This window comes from Piliocolobus tephrosceles, chromosome 18, assembly GCF_002776525.5.
Source record: "Piliocolobus tephrosceles isolate RC106 chromosome 18, ASM277652v3, whole genome shotgun sequence".
NCBI lineage: Eukaryota > Metazoa > Chordata > Mammalia > Primates > Cercopithecidae > Piliocolobus > Piliocolobus tephrosceles.
In genome coordinates this window covers 17,885,183-17,907,603 of record NC_045451.1, presented here as the reverse complement: position 1 = coordinate 17,907,603, position 22,421 = coordinate 17,885,183, and the positions used below count along the sequence as shown (strand labels likewise).

General features: G+C 41.1%; 1 protein-coding gene across 1 annotated transcript in view; it reads right to left on the bottom strand.

Annotated features, from left to right (window-relative positions):
* The window catches only part of RNF152 (ring finger protein 152), a 327,325-nt gene that overhangs the window by 7,501 nt on the left and 297,403 nt on the right, over positions 1 to 22,421 (bottom strand). The window contains exon 3 of the transcript XR_002732943.2: positions 8,006 to 8,142. The gene's annotated coding sequence lies outside the window, so the exon portion shown is untranslated. The remainder of the gene's footprint in view (positions 1 to 8,005; positions 8,143 to 22,421) is intronic.

The following is a 22,421-nucleotide window of genomic DNA, read 5'->3' as shown; positions in this document are numbered from 1 at the left end:
CTCCCATCCCCAAAGCCTGCACTGACTCTGGGCTTCCTTTTAGGTGAACCAATCCATTTTCTTATTATGGAAGCCTGTTTGAGCCTGGCTTCTTGATAGTTGCAGCCAAATGACCAAGTTTCCTTGCCCTTAATTTCTTCTCTGCAAACTGGGAGAATAGAACTGGATGATCTAAGTTCTCCTCAAGCTCTCAATGTCTGTGAATTGCACATTCAGGTACTAGCACTAACAATATCAGCAATATTTGTCAATTACTACAGAAGATAAATGTTATTATAGGTATGTTTCTAAATAATTTTCATTTTTAGAAACAGTAAAATGACATGTTAATTTTAAGTCCATAAAGTATAATTTAATACCATTTTTTTTTCAGTGGTCTTAACCCTAGTGAACCACTCAGCAACAGTAACTTTCGCTAATTTTTTTTAACACAGAAAAAGCTCTAACAAATACAGTAAAAAGAAAAACCTAATAGAAAACTGAGGGAAGGATAAGAACAAACTTCCCAGCAAAGAAATACAAATGAGTCTTAAAACCCATTTATCCCTAGTGCTCCATTATTGGAACGCTAAGCATATGGGAGTTATTTATGTCCTACTGCTCAAGGTCATTGCTAAGGTCTGATTGCAAAAATTCAAAAAATTGCAACCTCAGGCATACATGGGCTAAACCAATGAAGAGATGCTCAACCTCACTCACAGGGAAGAGGAAAATTAAAGAGAAATGCAAATTAAAGCGATGGCAAAGGTTTTTTTAAGCTACAAGATTGGCAAGTTACCAAAAAGTTTAATAACACGCTGTTGGTGAAGACCTTTTAAAATCAACTTTTATACCAATCATGTGAATTATCACTGAGGACCAGTAATTGAAGGTTTCTTAGACCGTTTTTTGTTGCTACAACAGAATACCACAGATTGTGTAATTTATGAAGAAAAGAGATCTATTTGGCTCACAGTCCTGGAGGCCGAGAAGTCCAGGACTGAGGGACTGCAACTGGTGAGGGCCTTCCTGCTGCATCATAACTTGGCAAAAGGTAACACATGGCAAGGAGGTGTACCCTAGAGACAGAGAGACAGACACTTTCAAAAAGTGGAGTCTGAAAAATGGAGTAACTAACTCACTCCCACAATAACCAACCCACTCCGTGGTTATGGCATTCACTCATGAGGGCTTTGCCCTTATAAGTTAGTCACCTCTTAATACTGCCTCAATGGCAATTAAACATCAGCATGAGTTTTGGAGGGGACATTCAAATCGTAACAAGAGGTAAGAGTGAAATAGTGCAACTTTCATGGAAGGCAATTTGACATCATCTGTAAAAATTACAAATGCATATACCCTTTGGCCCAACAATTTCCCTTCTGGAACTTTATCCTACACTTCTACTTGCCTGTGTATAAAATGTTATTTGTAATTGCAATGTTTGGAAACAACTTCAATATGTATCAATAAAAAAGATTAGTGTATCCTAGATTTATACACTAGAATAATTCCCAGATGTTAAAGAAATGAAGTAGCTCTCTAGACGATAAAATGGAATGATCTCTATCTTAGTCCATTCAGGACACTATAACCAAATGCCATCAACTTGTGGCTTAAAAAGAACAAACATTTGTTGCTCTCAGTTCTGGAGCCTGTGAAATCCAAGATTAAGCGGCCAGAAGATTTAGTGTCAGGTGAGGGCTCCCTCTCTGGTTTATAGATGGCAGCTTCTTGCTGTGTGCTCACATGGTGGAAGGGAATAGCTAACTCTTTTATAAGGGCACTAACCCCAATCATAAGAGTTCTGCTCTCAATTTAATTACCTCCCAAGAGCCCCACACCCTGAACCATCACCTTAGGGGTTAAGATTTCAACATATGAATTTTGAGGGTAAATAAACAATCAGATCATAACAATCTCTACATTCAAGGTGAAATAAAAAGAGCAAGATGGACTGGGCATGGTTGCTCATGCCTGTAATCCAAGCACTTTGAGAGGCTAAGGCAGGAGGATTGCTTGAGTGCAGGAGTTTAAGACTAGCCTGGGCAACACAGGGACACCGAGTCTCTATTTAAAAAAAAAAAAATTAAAAAGAACAAGATGAAGAACAATGACTGTATGCTACCATTTATATTTTCAAAAAGGAACAATTAAATATATATGTAGAAATAAACTAGGAAGCTATGGAAGAAACTGGGAATTGTTGTTAATCTAGAGATTAATGACAGAAACTAGAAGACAGGAGTGAGAGAGCGGCTTAACTTTTCACTAGATATCTTCAAAAAATTTTTTTAACATATAAGTCTATATCAGTTATTTTTTAAATTAATAAACAGAGAAAAGTTAAGTTATTGTAAATACATTTCCTGATTTGCTGTAATGACAGTAATTCTGAAGCTAAATTACAGAGCTTATATTTTGGATAAATAATTCATGATCAGATATAAACAATGATTCGGCACATTTGTTCTCACTCCCTTTTGTGTCTAAGTAAGGGCAATAGAAAAAAGATCTCCAATTAAGGGAACAAAATGAATCTTACTTACAACATTTTAAAAACTAGTTTTGGGGGCATTTGGCTTTTCCAAGCATTCTACCCTGATGTGCCTAAGGCAGATGTCTTCTAACTCAGTGTCTTATCATTCATTTAAATCCACTTGTTCTACAAATATTCACAAAATGCTTTTCCTGCACCAGGCACTGGCGCCCCACTAGAAAATAAGCTCAGCACAACTGCTATTTTCATGAGCTCAGTTTTTTCATGATTGTCATCCTTCAAGCCATGTGTAAAGGATGATGATGTAATCAATAAACTGAGAACTGCAGGTCCTAAAATATGGAGAACCCACAAGCAGAAAAGCTTACCATCTGGGAAAAGAAGACAGCAAGCACTCATGGTCCATGGAAAACCATTCTAGAATTAACCTTTTTCAGTCTGGGATTTCAATGCCTTGATAAATATTTATTTTAGGAAGATGAATAAGAAGGAAGGGAGGGAGGGAAAAACAAAGAAAAGAAAGAGCCCAGCTGCAAAATAATCCAGAAGAAATAACCTCTGAACTTGAGATTAGTACATTTTAACACATTCATTAATTCATTTGCTTGTTTGACAAATATTTACTGAAAGCATACTATGTGCAAGGCACTCACCTAAAAAGCAGAGATAAACCGAAAGCCTCTGCCCTCGTGAAGCTAAAATGAAAGACAGATAGATAATAAATACCTCGATGCATAACCTATCGGCAGGCGGTAATAAGTGCTATCAACAAAGTAGAGTAGAGTATGAAGGTAGACGAAGGGATGGGGCTACCGTTCTAGGCAGGCACAGGGAAAGTTCTCTCTAAAAGATGCTATTCAAGCAGAGATTCTAAGGAAATGCAGGAGCCATGTAGCTAGCTGGGAGAGCATTTACTAGGCAGAGGAAAGAACAGAACAGCAGCAAAAGCCCTCACATGAATGTGTACTTAGGAGGTTGAAAAGTCAAGAGGCAAAGATGAGTGGATGACCTCATGGAGTTTAGCAAAACATAACTGAGAAACAATGCCAGTGTTTCTTCCAGCAAAGACACCCAACAGTTATGTAATGTCACACAGTGATCCTGGATCTTTAAAGCAGAAACAGAATCTTCTTATTTACAGACAAGGTAGGAGCCTGCCCACATGGGCCAGTGTCAGTAACACTGACCAATTGCCCTGTGACCAAGAAATATAATATTTCCCCAGCACTCACCAATCTATGGATTTCCTTCTATAAGAACAATGCTTTGAGGCCCGTATTTTGAAGTGAGCTTCAAAATATAAAATACCTTAGAAAGATAATGCACAGATTTGAATTCATACAAAGGCAAAAATAACTATTATGTGATACTGCTGTGAGCAGTCTAGGTTTTCTAAATTCAGGCGAGGACAGGGCATTCAAAAAATTAAAAACATACAATATAAAAGCTAGAAGTCCCCAAACCAAGCCTCAGCTGCTGTGCTATTTTCTCTCAGACAATGGCTGAATAGAAATATTCTTTCTCCCCAAAGAGAAGAAAGGTATTTCTGTGAAGCTACCATAGCTTGTTAGAAATACCCCTTGGGGACATATGACTCCCTTTGGAGTCTAATTATATATTCACCCAGCGGTATTCTGATCTAAATTTAGTTATCTGAGAAATACCCAGAAAGGGAATACCATTTGCAGACAGCTGCACTAGGTAATTACACATTGTAAATTAATAAATTGACCTTGTTTTATATAACTCCAATGTGATGAATTCTGCAAGTGTAATAGAGCCAAAGACACAAATCTGAAACAACCTAATGAATAGATGGAAGTGCCTCTGGACTTTAAATCTGTGAACTCCTTGGTTAGATCTCACTAGTCTAAAACCTTTCCAGATTCAGTATTTAAGGAAAAACATTCCCTGAATGCAGACCATGGAAGAATTCATTCATTCTACAAAAGATATGGATACCCTGGGCTAGGCATAGGATTTCTAAGAAAAAATAGGACCTGCCCTGCCCTCTCTACATGAGGCCACCATGTCTAGCAATTAAGCAGTGGAACCAAGACCCTCAAGGTCAAGTTAATACTCACATTCAAGATCCTTAACTACTATTGTTTTATTGTCTCAAAGAAACTTCATCACAGGAGTTACCAGCAGATCTTAGATTCTTCAGTTTGGAGCAGATCTCTTTGTTCTGAATAACTCACTGGAATGACCCTTTGGTGACTTAAATGTAAATCTGGTAACTTCCTCTTCTGTTGGGATCAGGGTGGAGAGGTCTGCACAAGAAGCACAGGGCCTCACTGAGACCTCCATTCCTTCTTGTTAAGATCCAAACTGGTGATTTGCACTCCAAGTTTCCTAGCTGATGCCAGATACCAGAGGGAAAGGGGCAGGGGTGTTCAGGATGGGAAGCTTAGCAAAGGAAGGAAAGGGGAGCTCTAGACCTGTGGCCTGGATCCAAACATCCAGGAGCAGGCATTCATATCAGAAGGCAGAATCTAAACATGATGTCTAGTTGATGCTGATACCCATGCTGACCCAGCTGATCTAAGAAGACAGTCATTACTTAGTAACCACTGAGTGAGGGCATGTGGGAGAGAGAAAGAGGGAAAAATGAAAGAGCTCATCACAGAGAACCTCTGGACCGCAGGTCTGATGAAACGCAACATGAGGATATTCCCTTAAAAACGTCTGAAGTTACCATTTTGGTAAAAACGTCAGCAATGTGTAATATGCAAAAACATGAGAATGACAGTTCAGCATCACAGCATCATTCTGTTCCACTCCCCTGGCAAAAGTATGTCATGTCCATACATTCTTCATTCTCTGATACTCCCTGCACATCAGATAGCTGCAAGCCTCAGAAACTTAAGCAAAAGAGAACTTGTTGGAAGGCTGCCAAACAGCATGCAGAATCCACAGGATGACTAAAGAAGTAAGCTTGGAAAATGGTCAGGAACAAGCCTGGACAGCAGGAAGAATGGCTTCAGGACAGAGCCGCTGTGTCTGCTTCCATTGGAAACTCAAGGCCAAGACCGACATGGACTCTGAACACCAGAGGGCATCTTCTCTCAGCTGTTCCTGCATCTTTGTATCACTCCCTGGGCATGTAAAGTCCAGGCTGGAAGGTCCTGTCCCTCACTCTGGCTGTCAAGGGCCAGGGACGGGGAGGCTCTCTCAATTTCAGGCTCTGTACTGTAAGGACAACCCTGCCTCCCTCCCCTTCTTTGCCCCCGCTCTCCCCAACCCTACAAGACTCACACCAATGGAGGAGGCTCTGAAACTAGAAAGTAGGTGTGGTTTGGGGCAGTCAAACAATGACATTTGGATGACAGTTGGTGTGGGAAGTTGGAGATGGAGGCAACAAAGACAAAGGAGGAATAAACTCAGCAGACAGCAAATCTAAACTCCATGTAATTTAGACAGGGTCTGTCTTTAAATGTGTAAAGATGCTGAAATGAAAAGAATGAATCCGACTGTGAGAATAACCCTGAGAAGAACTCCTTGATTAACTACAGAAGATATCTCTACAAAAAAAAAAAAGACAGTCCTACCTTCCTTGAACAGTGTTATGAAAGATTTCGAGAAACAGGCTATTGAAAGCACACCTCAACCACACCTTGGAATTAAAAGTCAAACAAATTTAATGTTGATCATGTGTTTGTCTACATGCTAGACATGAATCAAATTTATGATATAGTAAAGTTGCATTTTTAACATAATCCAGGTATGTTTTATGCTATTATACATTAGTGCCTATTTTATAATTCAGGAATATTTTATTCTATCATACATTAGTGCCTATTTTATAATCCAGGTACTTAGTACGTTTATACCTATTTTATGACTTCAAATGTAATTTTATTACTTGTATGATTACAAAGGTTTATAGATGTTGTGGTTTTACATATATTTTATATTCTTAGTCTGGTTTGTAATTGCTTTCAAACAAGAGTATAATCTCCAAAGTATTTAAGACTGACCCTGCCTCCGGCAAGAATCTATATGATGGCATGGTCTCCAGAGACACAGAGCAAAAATGGAGGCCTGGCCACATGCCATAGATACTTTTATATAAAATTTGATTTATTATCATAATAAAATGATCAGGTTTTTGGCTGGTTTTTCCCTGAACCCATAACTTTACAAAATTGCAAACGCCTATGGGGTTTTCCGTAGTTTGTATTTTCCAAAATAACATATTCTAGTAACGCATTGGGGCTATGATGGACATTTCTGTTGACCAATACAGGAAGAGGCTATAAGGAATGCATACAGGAGGAAAAGCTGAGTAGAGAGCAAGCCTGGGCTCCACTACTCACCTGGGTTAATGGATTGTACCAAAGCAGATTGCAAGGAAGTATTTCAAATTGGTCTTTCCCCAGCCTTGCTTTTCTATTACACGGGCCCCAAATGCCTGCCTCTTGAGAGTTCTCCAGGAGCTCAGTGTTCTGCTCTGCCTATGCTGTGCTTTTGAGGTGAGTTGATGACAGAAGTAATTCTGGAATATACCTCAAACTCATGAAACAAAAACATGATTTGCATTTTCATAATTGTCACAATCTAAAAGTCTACAGTCTTGGTAGGATGGACTGATTTGTGTCACACCAAAATTCATATGTTGAAGTCCTAACCCCCTCTCAGAATGTGGCCACATTTGAAGGTAGGGACTTCAAAGAAGTAATTTAGTTAAATGAGGTCAGTTTCTCGAGGCTGCCCACATTCCCTGGCTCGTGGCCCCTTCCTACCCTCATCAAAGCCAATAATATCACATGTGTCTGATGCTGCTTTCTTTATCACATCTCTCTCTGACCACAAATGGGAAAGGTTCTCTGCTTTTAAGGACTCCAGTGATTAGGACCAGCAGGGTAATCCAGGAGACTTTTAAATTTTGGAGACTTCTGATTTGCAACCTTGATATGGTTTGGACCTGTGTCTCTGCACAAATCTCATGTTCAACTGTAATCAACTGCAATCCCTGTAGCTAGAGGTGGGGCCTGGTGGGAGGTGACTGGATCATGTGGCTGGATCCTTCATAAATGGTTTAGCTCCATCCCCTTGATGCTGTTCTCTTGATGGTGAGTAAGTTCTTACGAGATCTGGTTGTTTAAAAGTGTGTAGCACCTCCCCCACTTCTCTCTCTCTCTTTTCCTCCTGCTCCAGTTGTGTGAAGTACCTCACTCCTTTGCCTTTCACCATGATTGGAAGCTTCCTGAGGCCTCCCCAGAAACAGAAGCCACTATGCTTCCTGTACAGCCTGCAAAACCATGAGCCAATTAATCCTCTTTTCTTTATAAATTACTCAGGCTCAGGTATTTCTTTATAGCTGTGTAAGAACAGACTAATACAAACCTTAATTCGATCTGCTATGTGACTGCTACTGCCATGTAACTTAACATATTCACCTGTTCCAGAAATGAGGATTTGGACATCTTTAATAGATGGCAGGAGAGAGTGGGCCATTTTTCTGCCTTCCACACTATATTACCTTGAAACGACAGAAGCTTAACATACTTAAAGTTTATTTACCTCTCACCCCAAACTTATTGAGGTTCACATGTTTTCTCCTTGGTGCCTCGTGTCCACATGGTGACTCAGGAATCTGGGTTATTTTCATCATGGGGCCATCATGTCAGGACTCTCCATTTCCAGGAATGTTTTCGATTCTTGTGCAGCATGAAAAAAAACAAGATGGGATCTTTTAGGGGCCAAGACTGTAATTGGGAAACACAGTTTCTGTCCTTGATTTCATTTGCCAATTCTGAGAGCAGATTTATTATTCCCAAACTCAGTTATGTTGATAGGAGCCTTCTCTGCCTAACAAGATTGTTTATGCCTGAAACTCTACATTTGTCTTGCCACTTCCTCCCAAGATTTAAGTCCTGCGTCTGAACTCCAGCCTGATGACTAGGATTCAGCATGGGCCTGATGGTCATACATCTCCTTCAGGCCCAAGATCTATATATCCACTTCCATAAATAGCATCTGCACCTCAAACTGTCCAGAACTAAACTCATGGACCCACACAAACTTAGTGTTCCTCCAAGGGACTATTTGTCCATTTGCTCCAGCCTAAAAATCCTTGCCACTCCTTGTTCCTTCTGCCCATATCCAGTCACCATGGCCTGGTGACTTTTAAAAGTTGTGGTAAAATATGTGTAACACAAAATTGACCATCTTAAGTAATTTTATCTCTGCAGCCTCTCACTGAATCCATCCACTTTCCACACGTCAACAGCAATGACATAAGTCCAAGACAGCATCTCTTGACCAGAGATGCTGGACCAGAGATTACAGACTGTGTCAGTTTTTTTTCTGACATCCTGGCTCCTTTTCCCTTCTAACCCATAAATCATCAGCCAGAATGACTTTTCAAAACACACACGATGCTCCCTGTCACACACATGTGCGTGCACACATACACATACCCTCTAATTCACTATTTTTAATGTGGCCTTAGTAGAGCTCTGCATGATCTAGCACTTTCCCCAGGCTACTGACTCCTGGCACTTTGTTCTGCAACCTGGTCTTTATTTTTATAGTTATTTATTTATTTATTTGTTTATTTATTTTGAGATGGAGTCTTGCTCTATCACCCAGGCTGGAGTGCAGTGGCATGATCTCAGCTCACTGCAACCTCTACCTCCCAGGTTCAAGCAATTCTCCTGCCTCAGCCTCCCAAGTAACTGGGATTATAGGCATTCACTACCATGCCCAGTTAATTTTTATATTTTTAGTAGAGACAGGGCTTCACCATGTTAGCCAGGCTGGTCTTGAACTCCTGATCTCAAGTGATCCTCCCACCTTGGCCTCCCAAAGTGCTGGGATTGCAGGTGTGAGCCACCAAGCCCGGCCAGCAGCCGGTCTTTAAGGGTCCAGGACTTCTTTTTCCCCAGACTTATTTTTGCCTTGGGGTTTTCCTCTTGCTCTTCCTTCAGCCTGGAATACCATCCATTCTCCTCTTTACCTACATCATCTTCTCTTTCTCTCTTCCTCCTGCTCCAGCCATGTGAAGTGCCTCGCTCCCTGGTGCCTTCCATCGTGATTGGAAGCTTCCTGAGGCCTCCTTGGAAGCAGAAGCCACTATGCTTCCTGTACAGCCTGTGGAACCCTGAGCCAGTTAATCTTCAGAGCTTTGTTCAAACATCACTACCTCAAGGACCTCTTCCCCATGCCCTGCAGACCACATCAGCCCCCACTCCTACTCTCATACCACTGTGTCATATGACTGTCATACTGCTGCCACGGGCAGGTTTCCCAGGAACAAACTTTAAAAGGAAGGAAGTTCTGAGACATGCTACAACATGGACGAACCCTGAAAATACTTATGTGAAAATACCTATGTGAAACCCGATGTGAAATAAATCAGTTACAAAAGAGCTAATATTGAATGATTCCACTTATATGAGGTATCTATAGTAAGGAAACTCATAGAGACAGAAAATAGATTAGAAGTTCCCAGGGGTGAGCTGGGTGCAGTGTCTCGCGCCTGCAATCCCAGCACCTTGGGAGGCTGAAGTGGGTGGATCACTTGAGGTCAGGAGTTCAAGACCAGCCTGGCCAACGTGGCGAAACACTGCCTCTACAAAAATTAGCCAGACGTGGAGGTGGGTGCTTGTAATCCCAGCTGCTCAGGAGGCTGAGGCAGGAGAATTGTTTGAACCCAGGAAGTGGAGGTTGCAGTCAGCCGAGATCACGCCACTCCAGCCTGGGTGATCACACTCCAGCCTGGGTGACAGAGCAAGACTCTCTCGCCAAAAAAAAAAAAAAAAAAAAAATTACCAGGGGTGGCCAGGCACAGTGGCTGACTCCTATAATCCCAGCTCTTTGAGAGGCCGAGGCAGGTGGATTGCCTGAGCCCAGGAGTTTGACACCAGCCTGCGCAACATGGCAAGACTCTGTCTCTACCCAAAAAAATGCAAACAATTAGCTGGGCATGGTGGTGAGTGCCTTTGGTCCCAGCTACCCAGGAGGCTGAGGTGGGAAGGTCACCTGAGCCCAGGAAGTCAAAGCTGCAATGAGCTGTGTGTCACTGCACTCCAGCATGGGCAACAGAGTGACACCCTGTCTAAAAAAAAAAAAAAAAAAAAAAAAAAGAAGAAGAAGAAGAAGAGGAAGAGGAGGAAGGAGGAGGAGGAGGAGGAGACGTTGTTATTAGGGGCCGAGGAAGAAGAAAATGAGGGGTTATTGCTTAAATAATATAGTTTCTGTTGGGGGTGATAAAAATGTTTTGGAACTAGATGGTGGTGATAGTTGCACAACTCTGTGAATATAATTAATGCCACTAAATTGCATGCTTCAAAATGACTAAAATGACAAAAATAAATATTTACCACAAAAAAAAGAGAGTGTGAAAGAATAGAGGGAAAGGGAGGTGGTTTCTTGACGATCCCTGTTTTTCAACACCAAAAATCTAATTAGAGATCCATTGGTTCCTGCCTACATAGCCTGCAGCATCTTTTTCTTACATTAAAAGGTAAGACTCAGGTCTTACCTTCTGATTCTGAGCAAGAATATCAGAAGGGAAGCCACTCTCAGAAATCCGTCAGCAGGGAGGGCTTGCTGGCAGCTCCACAGAGCTGCTGTCTTCTTTTTAGTGTATTCGCTACTTGTAGGAAAAGAAAAGCCCTGTGCGCTTCAACTATGACTTTCTTTTAAGTGTTCTTTTTACTAGGCAGTAGTCCATTAAATTAGATTTAATTAAAGTTGATTTGATTGATGAACTAAGGTCTCATAGTCTCTCCAAAGATAACATAGGTTTGTGTCATCGATCCAAAAACCTCTCACATTTTGGCAACCATGTGGCAAAATGATTTATTTCCTCAGTAATACCAGGCAATACTATTGATCTAGAGAAACATCACTTCAGTCATTCCTACGTAGTAGAGGTTCTTAACTGTTATTAAATCAGCTGTTCACTGGCTGACACATCACAAATTGAAACTACACACACAAATCACACGACTGAACTTGAAAAGCCAAACCTGTTTTTATTACAGCGTGAAAACTAGAAATGGGATTTCACTCTGCCGAGGTTATCACATGGAAATAAAAAGAAATGCAAAACACTCCTTCTTTTAAAAATAATAAATAGCATAAATCATGTGGACAGCTGACGGTTACATGGTAACATTCCTGTGGGTTTTGCACTAATAAGAAGCTGAATTAAATTGATACCTGTGCATTCTCCTATACAGTTCAAGGAAATTAATTTAGCTCTCCACCTGTGTGAACAAAATGCTTTCAAAATATTAACTATCTGATTCTTATCACTAAAAAACATTTCCTTTACACTTACATGCACATAGGACTTTGCTAAGCACTTTCTAAGCAATTTAGACTGATGGATTATATAATCTAAAAATGCAGTTTTCCTATTAAAAAGACAACCTGGAACTTGTTTATTTAAGTGCGAAGCAGCACTGACTTTTTTTTCTTAAGTTGGATTATTTCTGGTCATAAAAATGTGGGGAGGTCTTATTTCATACGAAAGATGTGTCTTGCCAGACCTTGTATAATTTGAACTTGCATAATTCAAGAATGATTTTCTCAAGGGAATAAATATAAAATAAGACAGATGTATTCTCAGAGCACATTTACAAGTTATAACATTGTTTTGCTTTAAAGCTGTTTTTCCTGTTCCCAGAATTACATCTAATATTTCATGGAGTGCTGTCTCCCATATTAACTGCACCATGGTTCAGAGTAGTCCTTTTCCCTCCTTCCTGGCGTCTTATCACATGTAACTTCCCTTCAAATGCTGTTGATTTGGGGGAACAGTTTTCTTTTTTTTTTTTTTTTGTTTTTTTTTTTTTTTTTTTAGGAGGCGGAGTCTTGCTCTGTCGCCCAGGCTGGGGTGCAGTGGCCAGATCTCAGCTCACTGCAAGCTCCGCCTCCTGGGTTTACGCCATTCTCCTGACTCAGCCTCCTGAGTAGCTGGGACTACAGGCAACCGCCACCTCGCCCGGCTAGTTTTTTGTATTTTTTTTTAGTAGAGATGGGGTTTCACCGTGTTAGCCAGGATGGTCTCGATCTCCTGACCTCGTGATCCGCCAGTCTCGGCCTCCCAAAGTGCTGGGATTACAGGCTTGAGCCACCGCGCCTGGCCAGGGGAACATTTTTCAATGTAAACACTTGCATCCCTATTTTGTGAACATTTGAATGACATCGTTATTAGTTGTAAAAATACTTTGCATAATAATAACCGTGAATGCTAAAACAATAGCATAATAGTAACTAAAATCACTCGCAGAAGTCCCAAAATGCAAACAACAGCATGGTTTATTGAATCTTGCAAAACCCGGTTGGTTTATCTGTTTACCAGCTAAAATGATCATGTTGCAAAAGTATAAGCAAAGACTACAGTATTCACTCTGCCCATCAGCTTTAAAAAAATTACATGACTCTTGATAATTTGTTTTAACCTGGTGGATTAACATCTCTCTCTTTTTTTTTTTTTTTTTTTGTTTTTTGAGACAGAGTCTGGCTCTATTGCGCAGGCTAGAGTACAGTGGCATGATCTCTGCTCACTGCAATCTCCACCTCTTTGGTTCAAGTGATTCTCATGCCTCAGCCTCCCAAGTAGCTGAGACTACAGGCACGTGCTAACACGCCCAGCTAATTTGTTGTATTTTTAGTAGAGACAGGGTTTCACCATGTTGGCCAGGCTGGTCTTGAACTCCTGACCTCAAGTGATCAGCTCACCTCGGCCTCCCAAAGTGCTGGGATTACAGGTGTGAGCCACCGCACCCGGCCCAGATTAACATCATTTTAATCTTTATGCAAAGTAAGATTTTATTGATACTTTTACATGGATGTTTTTGAGTTTACATATTCCAAACTTGCAGAAACAGATTATTTTCACCTCTAACCTAGTGTGTCCTCCTCTGATGGATTAAAGCCAACCATCAACTGATGTCCACATGGATCCACTTTCACTTTTACTTTCCATTTATGTAAAAAATGTGGTAGGATCTGGACGGGCATCTGTAGCAGATACAGTTAGTTGTATCTGCTTTTACTCTAATCTCTGTCTTCTTCCTACTGAACAAAACCTTACTTTTGTTCAGTTATGTACCCCTCTGCGTGGCTTAAAGGAAGATGACCCCAATGTGACCTCCAGGGTGAGACTCTGAGAAGTCTAAGGCGATCATGGGGGTCCCAGGCCCCTCACCAGTTTAAGACTGGATAGGCATATGATGCACTTCTGTCTGTTGATATAAAATGTGAAATCTGCTTGGGGGCAGGGGTGGGAAAGGCATGTGGGAAATGTTTCTTCACTTCCTGGAAAAAGACAGTGGAAGTTTGGAGGGAATGGTCCTTTTTCCTCTGGATGCAGTTATGTCCAAATATGATGCCTAGAATTACAAGCCATCTTGATGCCAACCTGAGAATGAGACCAACACTCAGAAGAGAGCAGAGGCAAAAGCGTCACAGAGATGTGGATCCTGAGGCCCACCCTACCTCTAGACTTCTCCTAGTGTGAGATCATTGGTTCATTATTAAGTCAATTTAAGTTTTCTATTCCTTCATCCTCCAATCTGGCAGACATAGCGCCTCTTTCTGTCTTCATTAGCTAACACTCCTGGAAATCAATGTGTGTCCCCTCAGTTTCCCATTGGGGAGCTACGTAGTGTTGGGGTGCAAAAAATGAAAGTATGGCTCTTGAGTATGGTGAGTGCTTTTAAAAATTGAAAGGCCTCAGAACCAAGGCCCTTCTAACCTAGTCTTGTTCCTTTCTCTGCCAAGTACAGGAAGCAACTCTGTCTGGAATTTCCTTATCTGACCACGAAAGCTTCTTAACAAAGGCACAACTGCCTTCTATCCTGATACGGTTTGGATGTCCGTCCCCTCCAAATCTCATGTTGAAACCTGATCACCAATGTTGGAGGTGGGACCTAGTGGGAAGTGTTTGGATCTCGGGGTGGATTCTTCATGAAGGGCTTGGTGCCATCCTCACAGTAAGTGAGTTCTTACTCTTAGCTCCCATGGGAACTCCCTGACACCCCCTGTCTCTCTCTCTTGCTTCCTTCTTCCCACTATGTGATGCTGGCTTCCCTTCCCCTCTGCCATGAGAGGAAGCTTCCTGGGGCCCTCACCAGGAGCAGACGCTGGCACCATGCTTTTTCTACAGCCTACAAAACCATGAGCCAAATACACCTGTTTTCTTTATAAATTACCCAGCCTCAAGTATTTCTTTATAGCAACACAAACAGACTAAGATATATCCCCTCCCTGAAATCTCATTAAAAAAGAAGACTGAAAAATGCAAGCACACCTGAATAGACTTTTTCACAAGATAATGCCTGCTTCTCAAGTTCATTCGAATTCCAAAAAGAATCATTTACAAGTTCATTTCTGTGTCCCTGGTCCAGTCATTCTCCTGAACAATGAGGTACTGGTCCTCAAAAGAATTGTCTTCATCTCACATCTCTTCCCTCCCCTAAGGAAAAAGGTATATAAGCTTCTGTACCCCACTAGGGAAGTGATTTCCTCCCCATGCCTCCCACATTAATAAGTGTGTATGGATTTTTTTCCCTATCAATCTGCCTTTTGTCAGTTGATTTTCAATGACTCTTCAGAGAGCAAGGGGGAAGTTTTCCCTTTGCCCCCACAGTAGACACAAAGCTTAGAGTATGGACCATCTCAGGACCTCAGTGATAAACTGTAGCACATCACCTCTTGGAAACAAAACCAAGACATGATATATTAAAAACATCTGTTAGCATAAGAGTGCTTAAAAAAAGAAAAACAAACTCTGAACTAAAATACACATATGAGGAAGGAAACAGCAGATTCACCCAAGCACAAAATAAAAACTATCTAGAGCAAACATGAGAAATTCAGAAAATCCAGCAGAAATCTGTCAAAGCTATTCATCTTCCTTTCTTTTCTCCAGTCCACTTTGTTATGAGAAAAATTTCAAAAGAAGTGATTCCAACTCACTGTACCCTTGTAATCTTGACCCTTGTCCTCAACCTTGGAAAATTCCTTGACCCTTATGGCAAGAGGAGTCTTTCAGTTGATTAATTAATTGGAGTGGAAACTATGCATATAGGCAACTTTTGGGAAGTTAAGGTGTAAACAATAGCAGAAATATAGGAGAAGTGTTAGAAGGTAAGTGGACTATTTAAGAACATCAATGTTTTATTTATTTATAATATTTTTAAAATAGGGATGGGGGGGTCTCACTATGTTGCTTAGGCTGGTCTTGAACTCCTGGCCTCAAGGGATCTTCTGCCACAGCCACTCAAAGTGCTGGGATTACAGATGTAAGCCACTGTGCCCAGCTGAGAACATCAACATTTTAAACATATTCTCCACTTGTAGAGAGTATTCAGACTTTTTCTATTTATCAAAAATTATAAATTTCATTTTAAACTTTAAGTCATTTATTATATACAGGTTAATAGTCTAACACTTTACTCTCAAAAAGCTTATAATTTTCAAGCCCAGAGGATCCACCGGTAACAAAATAACATCCCTGCCCTGGTGAGACCTACATTCTAAAGATTTGGCAGGGTACAGGGAAAAGAGGTGAAGAGAAACAAATATCAAACAAATGTATAAAAATCAGGTGGTAGGAAAAAATAAGAATAAAGCATGTAATGTCAGATGTCAAAGTGGTAGGTAGAGACCTGAGGAAAATAAAGGAATTTGTGGACACAACTATGTGGGAGGAAACTATTACAGATACAGGAGCATCAGACGCAAAGGCCTTGAGAAGATATTTGCTTAGAATATTGAAGGGGCAGCAAGAAGTCCAGGAGGGCATGAGCAGTGTGTGACAGCTAAAGAGAGTGGTCATAAGTGATACCAGAGAGAGTAGAGGTGGAGAAAGACTGTGCAGGGTGTTGTGAGTTATTACAAGGATTTTGAGTTTTAACCTGAATAAAGAAAACCCTGGAAGATTTTGAGCAGATGAGAGTCATAATTAGACTTAAAATCTTAGAAGCATCATTCTAGCTTCCATATTGAAAATAGATCGTGATGCAACAATCAAAAAGAGGGATGTCAGTTCAGAGATGATTACAAAAACTTAAGGCAGAGACCATGGCAGCTTGGACCAGCGTGATAGTGGTTGAGATGGTGACAGATGGTCAAGTTATGGAGTTATGGGTATACTTTGCAAGGAATTCCAACAGGATTTGCTGATGATTACATGTAGAGTGGGGCAGGAAGAAGAGAATAAAGTTTTTTTGCCTGATAACTGAAAGAATGGATTACACTTTTGGAGATGAGGTCACCTGTTGGACAAGCAGGTTAGAGGGGTGGAAGGGTCAGTTTTGGAAACATTGTTTTTGAAATATCTATTAGATTTCTGTCTCAGCTAGTTAATGCTGAGTCACAAACCACCTCAAAACTCAATAGCATATAAGACACAAAAAGCACAATGCATAAAAGAAAAAACAATAAGTGTTGTTGAGAATTCAGAATTCAAAATGGTAAGCCACAAAATAGTAGAAAAAATTCACAACACATATATCTAACAAATAACCTGTACCTAGAATCTATAAAAAGCTCTAAGAATTCAAGAACATGAAGATAATTTTAAAAGGAGCAAAAGATTTCAACAGTCACAAAAAAAGGATAGACAAATGGCCAATAGGCACATGAAAAGGTATTCAACATTATTAGTCCTCAGGGAAATGAATTAAAACTACAATGAGGGCTACGTGCAGCAGTTCACACCTATGATCCCAGCACATTGGGGTGTCTAGGCTAAAGATATAAGTGGGTGGATTGCTTGAGCCCAGGAGTTTGAGACCAGCCTGGACAACATGGCGAAACCCCATCTCTATCAAAAAAAATTAGCTGGGCATGGTGGCAAGCACCTGTAGTCCCAGTTACTTGGGAGGCTGAGGTGGGAAGATAGCTTGAGCCCAGGAGGCAAAGGTTGCAGTGAGCCGAAATCTCACCACTGCACTCCAGTCTGGGTGACAGAGTAAGACTCTGTCTCAAACAAACAAACAAACAAAGCAAAAAAAAACTACAATGAGATACCCCTACCTACTCCATGAGAATGGTTAAAATTTGAAAGACTGACAATGCCAAGTATTTGAGATCACCAATGTATACACTGTCAAAACTCACTGAACCTTTTAAATGTATGCAATTTATACTATGCAAATGAAATCTAAAATTAATTTTTTAAAAACTCAATGGGTTAAAGCTATAATTCTTATAGTTCATGAGTCTGGGGGTTAAATGAGAGTCAGCTGCTTCGGGCTTGGCTCAGCCAATCTCTGCTGGATTTGTGATCCACTCTAACAGGGCTTGACTGAAGTTCCTTAGGAAGCTCTGCTGCAAATTTCTCATCCTATCCTTTTTTTTTCTTTTTTTGAGACGGAGTTTCGCTCTTGTTGACCAGGCTGGAGTGCAATGGCGCAATCTCAGCTCATCGCAACCTCCGCCTCCTGGGTTCCAGTGATTCTCCTGTCTCAGCCTCCCGAGTAGCTGGGATTACAGGCATGTGCCACCGCACCCTGCCTTCTCATTCTCCTCTCAGGGCCAGAGGGTTAGCTAACCTTGTGCTTCTCATGGTAGTAGCAGAAGTACAAGAGACAGTAAGTGGAAATACACAAGTATTCTTGAGGACTAGGCTTAGTATATGCACACTGATGGGGTTCAGAATATCCTACCTCAAAATATGGCACCTCGGCATTTGAGAAAACAGCAGAAGCAGGAAGATCACTCTCATTCCTCCCTCACTCTTCTCCCCTAAAGCAGGTCATAAAACCTAGGAAGGTCACTCTCTGACCTCCTCCTGCCCTTCTATTCTGAAGCAGATCATAAGACCCTCATTCAAGAGATACCTTTCATATACCCAGAGAAAAGAAAACATCCGTTTCTCTGAAGACACAGGGACACAGAGAAAAATCAGAATGTACAAGCCTCGCTAAGCTCCTCCCAGTTTAGTACTAGCAGATCACACCCTTTTGTCCTCCAGTCACATTTCTCCATGACTGTCCACTCTTCCTACACCGAAGCATAAAAATACACGTTTAACTGTTTCTTCAGAAGGCTCCCAACTCACACAAAACTTATACTAAACACACGTTTTTGCTTTTGTCTTTTTAATCTGTGTTTTGTTATAGGGGCCTCAGTCATGAACACAGTGATAGGTGAGGAAAAGATATTTCCTTTCCCTACAATACATTGAATTTGGCTTCATCCTGTCAAGCAAGTGACAGACTAAGCCCAGATTCCACAGGGGTGGCAGGAAGAGTAGATCCTGCCTCTCAGTGAGAGGGAATGCAGAGTCACACGGCAAAGGCTGTGGACATCGTGCAATCAACCTCAACATCCAAATGGGGATGTCACACATCCTGGAAATATGTGACTAGGCTAAATATATAATGTCATGATTGTCAGAATGGGAAGGCATCTGAGGCTGTAGGGGCCAAGGGGAAACCTCTCCTTCACCCTCTGAAGGTTTACTGAAAAATCAACTCATAAAAGACTGGTTAATTGGAGAAAAGGCAAATGAATTTATTTAGTGTATATACATGGGGAGAACCACCGAGGGATTGCCCACCCCTCAACAGCGTTCAGAAACTTACACACCATCCTGGTGGAGCAGGTTACAGGAGGGGAGGGAAGAGTGATTCTGTTGAGGAGATTACTAGGGAGGATGAGTGGCTCAGGGAACAGAGATAAACTTGTACATTTTCTTGGAAAAGGTTCTGTTCAGGTGTGATTACACTCTTGGTATTACAGAGAGGGGAAGAAAAAACAATTGTTCCTTTTGGAGGGTCTAGATCTTAGGCAGATAAAGATTTGGGGAGAGATGTCAGGAGCAGGGAGATATTAGAGAGACCACGAGGCTTCCTCAGTTTAGCATGTAAAAGCACCACATTTGGGGGTATGCACTTCTGACCCCTAACAAGGCCATGTGACTAAAACGGTCACCTAGAGAATGAGTGATGACAGAGATGAGAAGAGAGTCAAGGTTGGGGAGATGACGGGAACCAATGGTGGACACTGAAGTGGGGTGCCGGTGCTGATAAACTCAAGAGAGAACACAGGAAAGAAAGTGTTTTCAAAAAGGAGGGAGGCATGATCAACTGTGGTGATTCCTGCTCCATGAAATAAATAAAACTGCAATCACTGCCTGGTGCTTCTTGAATAGTCACTTCATTATGGATATATCAGTGTGTTCAACTAGGATACAGTTCAAATGTATAAAAGAAGCTCTGTCCTGTCATACACGCCCAGCCCGGTAGATGAACCAGGTGAGATTAGCTGAGCCCAGCCAGAACTGTATCTTTTGCTATATTCATTCCTTTATAGATACTGGGGTCATTTCCAACATTAGTGAGATCTAGAGTCTAATTATTTATTTAACAAGTATTTATTGGGGGCCTACTTTTGTCATACACTCTTCTAAGCAATGAGGCTTAGAAAAGAAAATAAGAGTAGATATCCAGCTGTCATAGAGTTTGTTTCAGTGGAGAGAACAAACAAGAAACATAAACAAGTACACATATAAATGAGCAAGTCATTGCAGATAGTGGTGAGTGCTGGGATGAGGATAAAGCACATTGATGACTGGTGACTGGAGGGTGACTGGGGGAAGTATTTTTGATCATATGGTCAGGGAAGCCTTCTCCAAGGAGATGATAGTTGGCTCAGATCTGAGTTATTCAAATTAGTCAAATCCTTAGAGAGTTTTATTATAGTTTTTGACCCTCCGCCAATGCTAGACTGATACTCAGAAAGGAGAATTCCAGCATCATCTCCTATTCTCTACCACTCTGATGAGAGATGTCAATAAAATGGAACAGTAGGCATACCAAGAGAGGTATACCAGATGCCTCCTGGACCATGGGACCTCGGATCTGGGCTTCTCTGGCCAAAGAAGAATCCTTTACAAGAATTGTACCTAGTCCAAGCTATTCAAAAACCAGAAAGGTCTTCTTTGACTCACCAACTGTGGTTTTTTTTTCTATGACATGAAGAGAGGAAGGTATTACACTTTGCAGAAGGAAAAATCATGATTGACTCAGAGGCCCCTGGACTGGTCATGACCTTCCCACTTTCTGCTATCAGAGAAAGGAAATGAGGTGCCAAGTGATATATGGTTTACATCTCCCTGAGACCCATTAGCAAACTCAGATGGTTGGAATAGGTATTGGAGTGAAGACACTAGCTCAAAGGGACAAAAGAACTTAGCCAATATTACTCGGTTAATAAGTGACAACACTAGAATATGAACCAAGGACTGGCTGTTTCCAGAGCCCCGTGTTCTTTCAACTAAATGTCTCTGCCAGGCCGACACACTGGATATTAGAAAATAAAAACCATTCAAAGATACAGGGCAGAACCAATTCATCTGTGGAATTCTTCCAGAGGGAAAAAAAGAGAGTGAGAGTAAGATCAATAATGCCATGTTGCATTTTCAACGATGGGCAGTGAGAACAGCACACAAGAATTTATAGAAAAAGAAGGTATGTGTATTCCCTGGGGCTGGAAAGTTGTTAGACATTAATAGCAAGAAAATTGTTAAGAAGCTGACAAGAGGCAAAGGAAATGTCCTTGCTTTCTCCCTGCAAAAACCTCCTTGAAGGAGATGCGAGAGAGAACACAGGATGGAAAATTGAAGCAGATTTGGGATAGAGAAAAAAAAAAGAAAAAAAAAAAAAAAACCCACAGGAGGGAAATATGAGAAAGCTTGAAAGAAAGCAATATGAAATAAAACAATTTTGTAGTAAAAAGGAAAATAAGCATAGCTGTTGTAAGAAAAGCAGGATAGTTAATTAACAAGGGGGATAAAAATGTCCTGCAGATAATATTTATCATCCTTCCCAGTTTTCCTGTGGCTTTATTTGTGCCCATCTGTTGGCCTGATCTTTTCCAAGTGTCTGTTGACACATATACAGGCCATTAATTTATTGAAAATATTACTGAAATCAGATTGCTTCTGGCCTTCTTGTTGTTTTAACTTTTTTTAAAAAAATGGTGTTTGTTTGTTTGCCTGTTTGTGTTTACATTTGGCAAATACGGAAACATAGCCTTTCCAACCCATAGCATAAGAAAATATGGGAGGGAAACTCTATTCAGAAGCATATTCCTCTACATTTGCAAACCAATTTTGCCAAATGTACTTGTACACACATTCTTCTTTCCCTGGGGTGAGAAATCTAAACCTGAAACATTCTGACAAGAACAAAGAAAGCAATTGCAATACTGTATTTATTTGCCTTAGGAAAGAACTTAGCAAAATGGATGATGCTTATTATGAATACGTCCAAGTTAGATTTTAAAAATTATCCATTAGACTCCCTTAGGAAATAAGTAGTTGACACATTCAGATTATACCCATGTTTATTTCGAAAACAGGGATGAAGAGCCTTCTTGTCGTCAGTCACGGGCTGATAGGAGTCTACTTTTAGCTCGGAACCACCAAAGGAAGATAATTGTGCCATTTTAAATGCCACATAATGTTCTTAATCAGCAACCAAGTGTAGAAGGGAGTCTGTAAAGGGCCTGAGGTTCTGTTTGAATTTCTTCAGCTTCCCAAGGCCGCTCCCAAAGAGCAGGCAGACCACCCAAACCCCGCAGCTTGTCAAACCAGCTCTGGCCCCAGAAGGGATTTATGAGTACTTCACTTCACGGAATACCACCCAGGCTGGCTGGCTGCAAATGTGGGCTGCCTATTATTTCTCCTTCATTTCCCAGGAAGCGTGAGTGAGAGAGCTCTGTGCCTCCCGATGGGCGCCAATCCCAGCCTCTTGACATCTCTCGCACTGAGCCACCTTTTCACTGGAGGATCCCAGCTGTTCTCCACTTCCCCGCTTGCTTGCTGGCAGTCTGGTGTACAAGGCGGAAGGGGTGAGACAGCGAAGAACCAAGGGGCTTTTGGAGGCTTGCTTTTGCCTGAAAACAAATACTTGAGGGAGAAAAATATGTTTTAGAGGCTAAAAGATGGGAAATTAAGCAATTC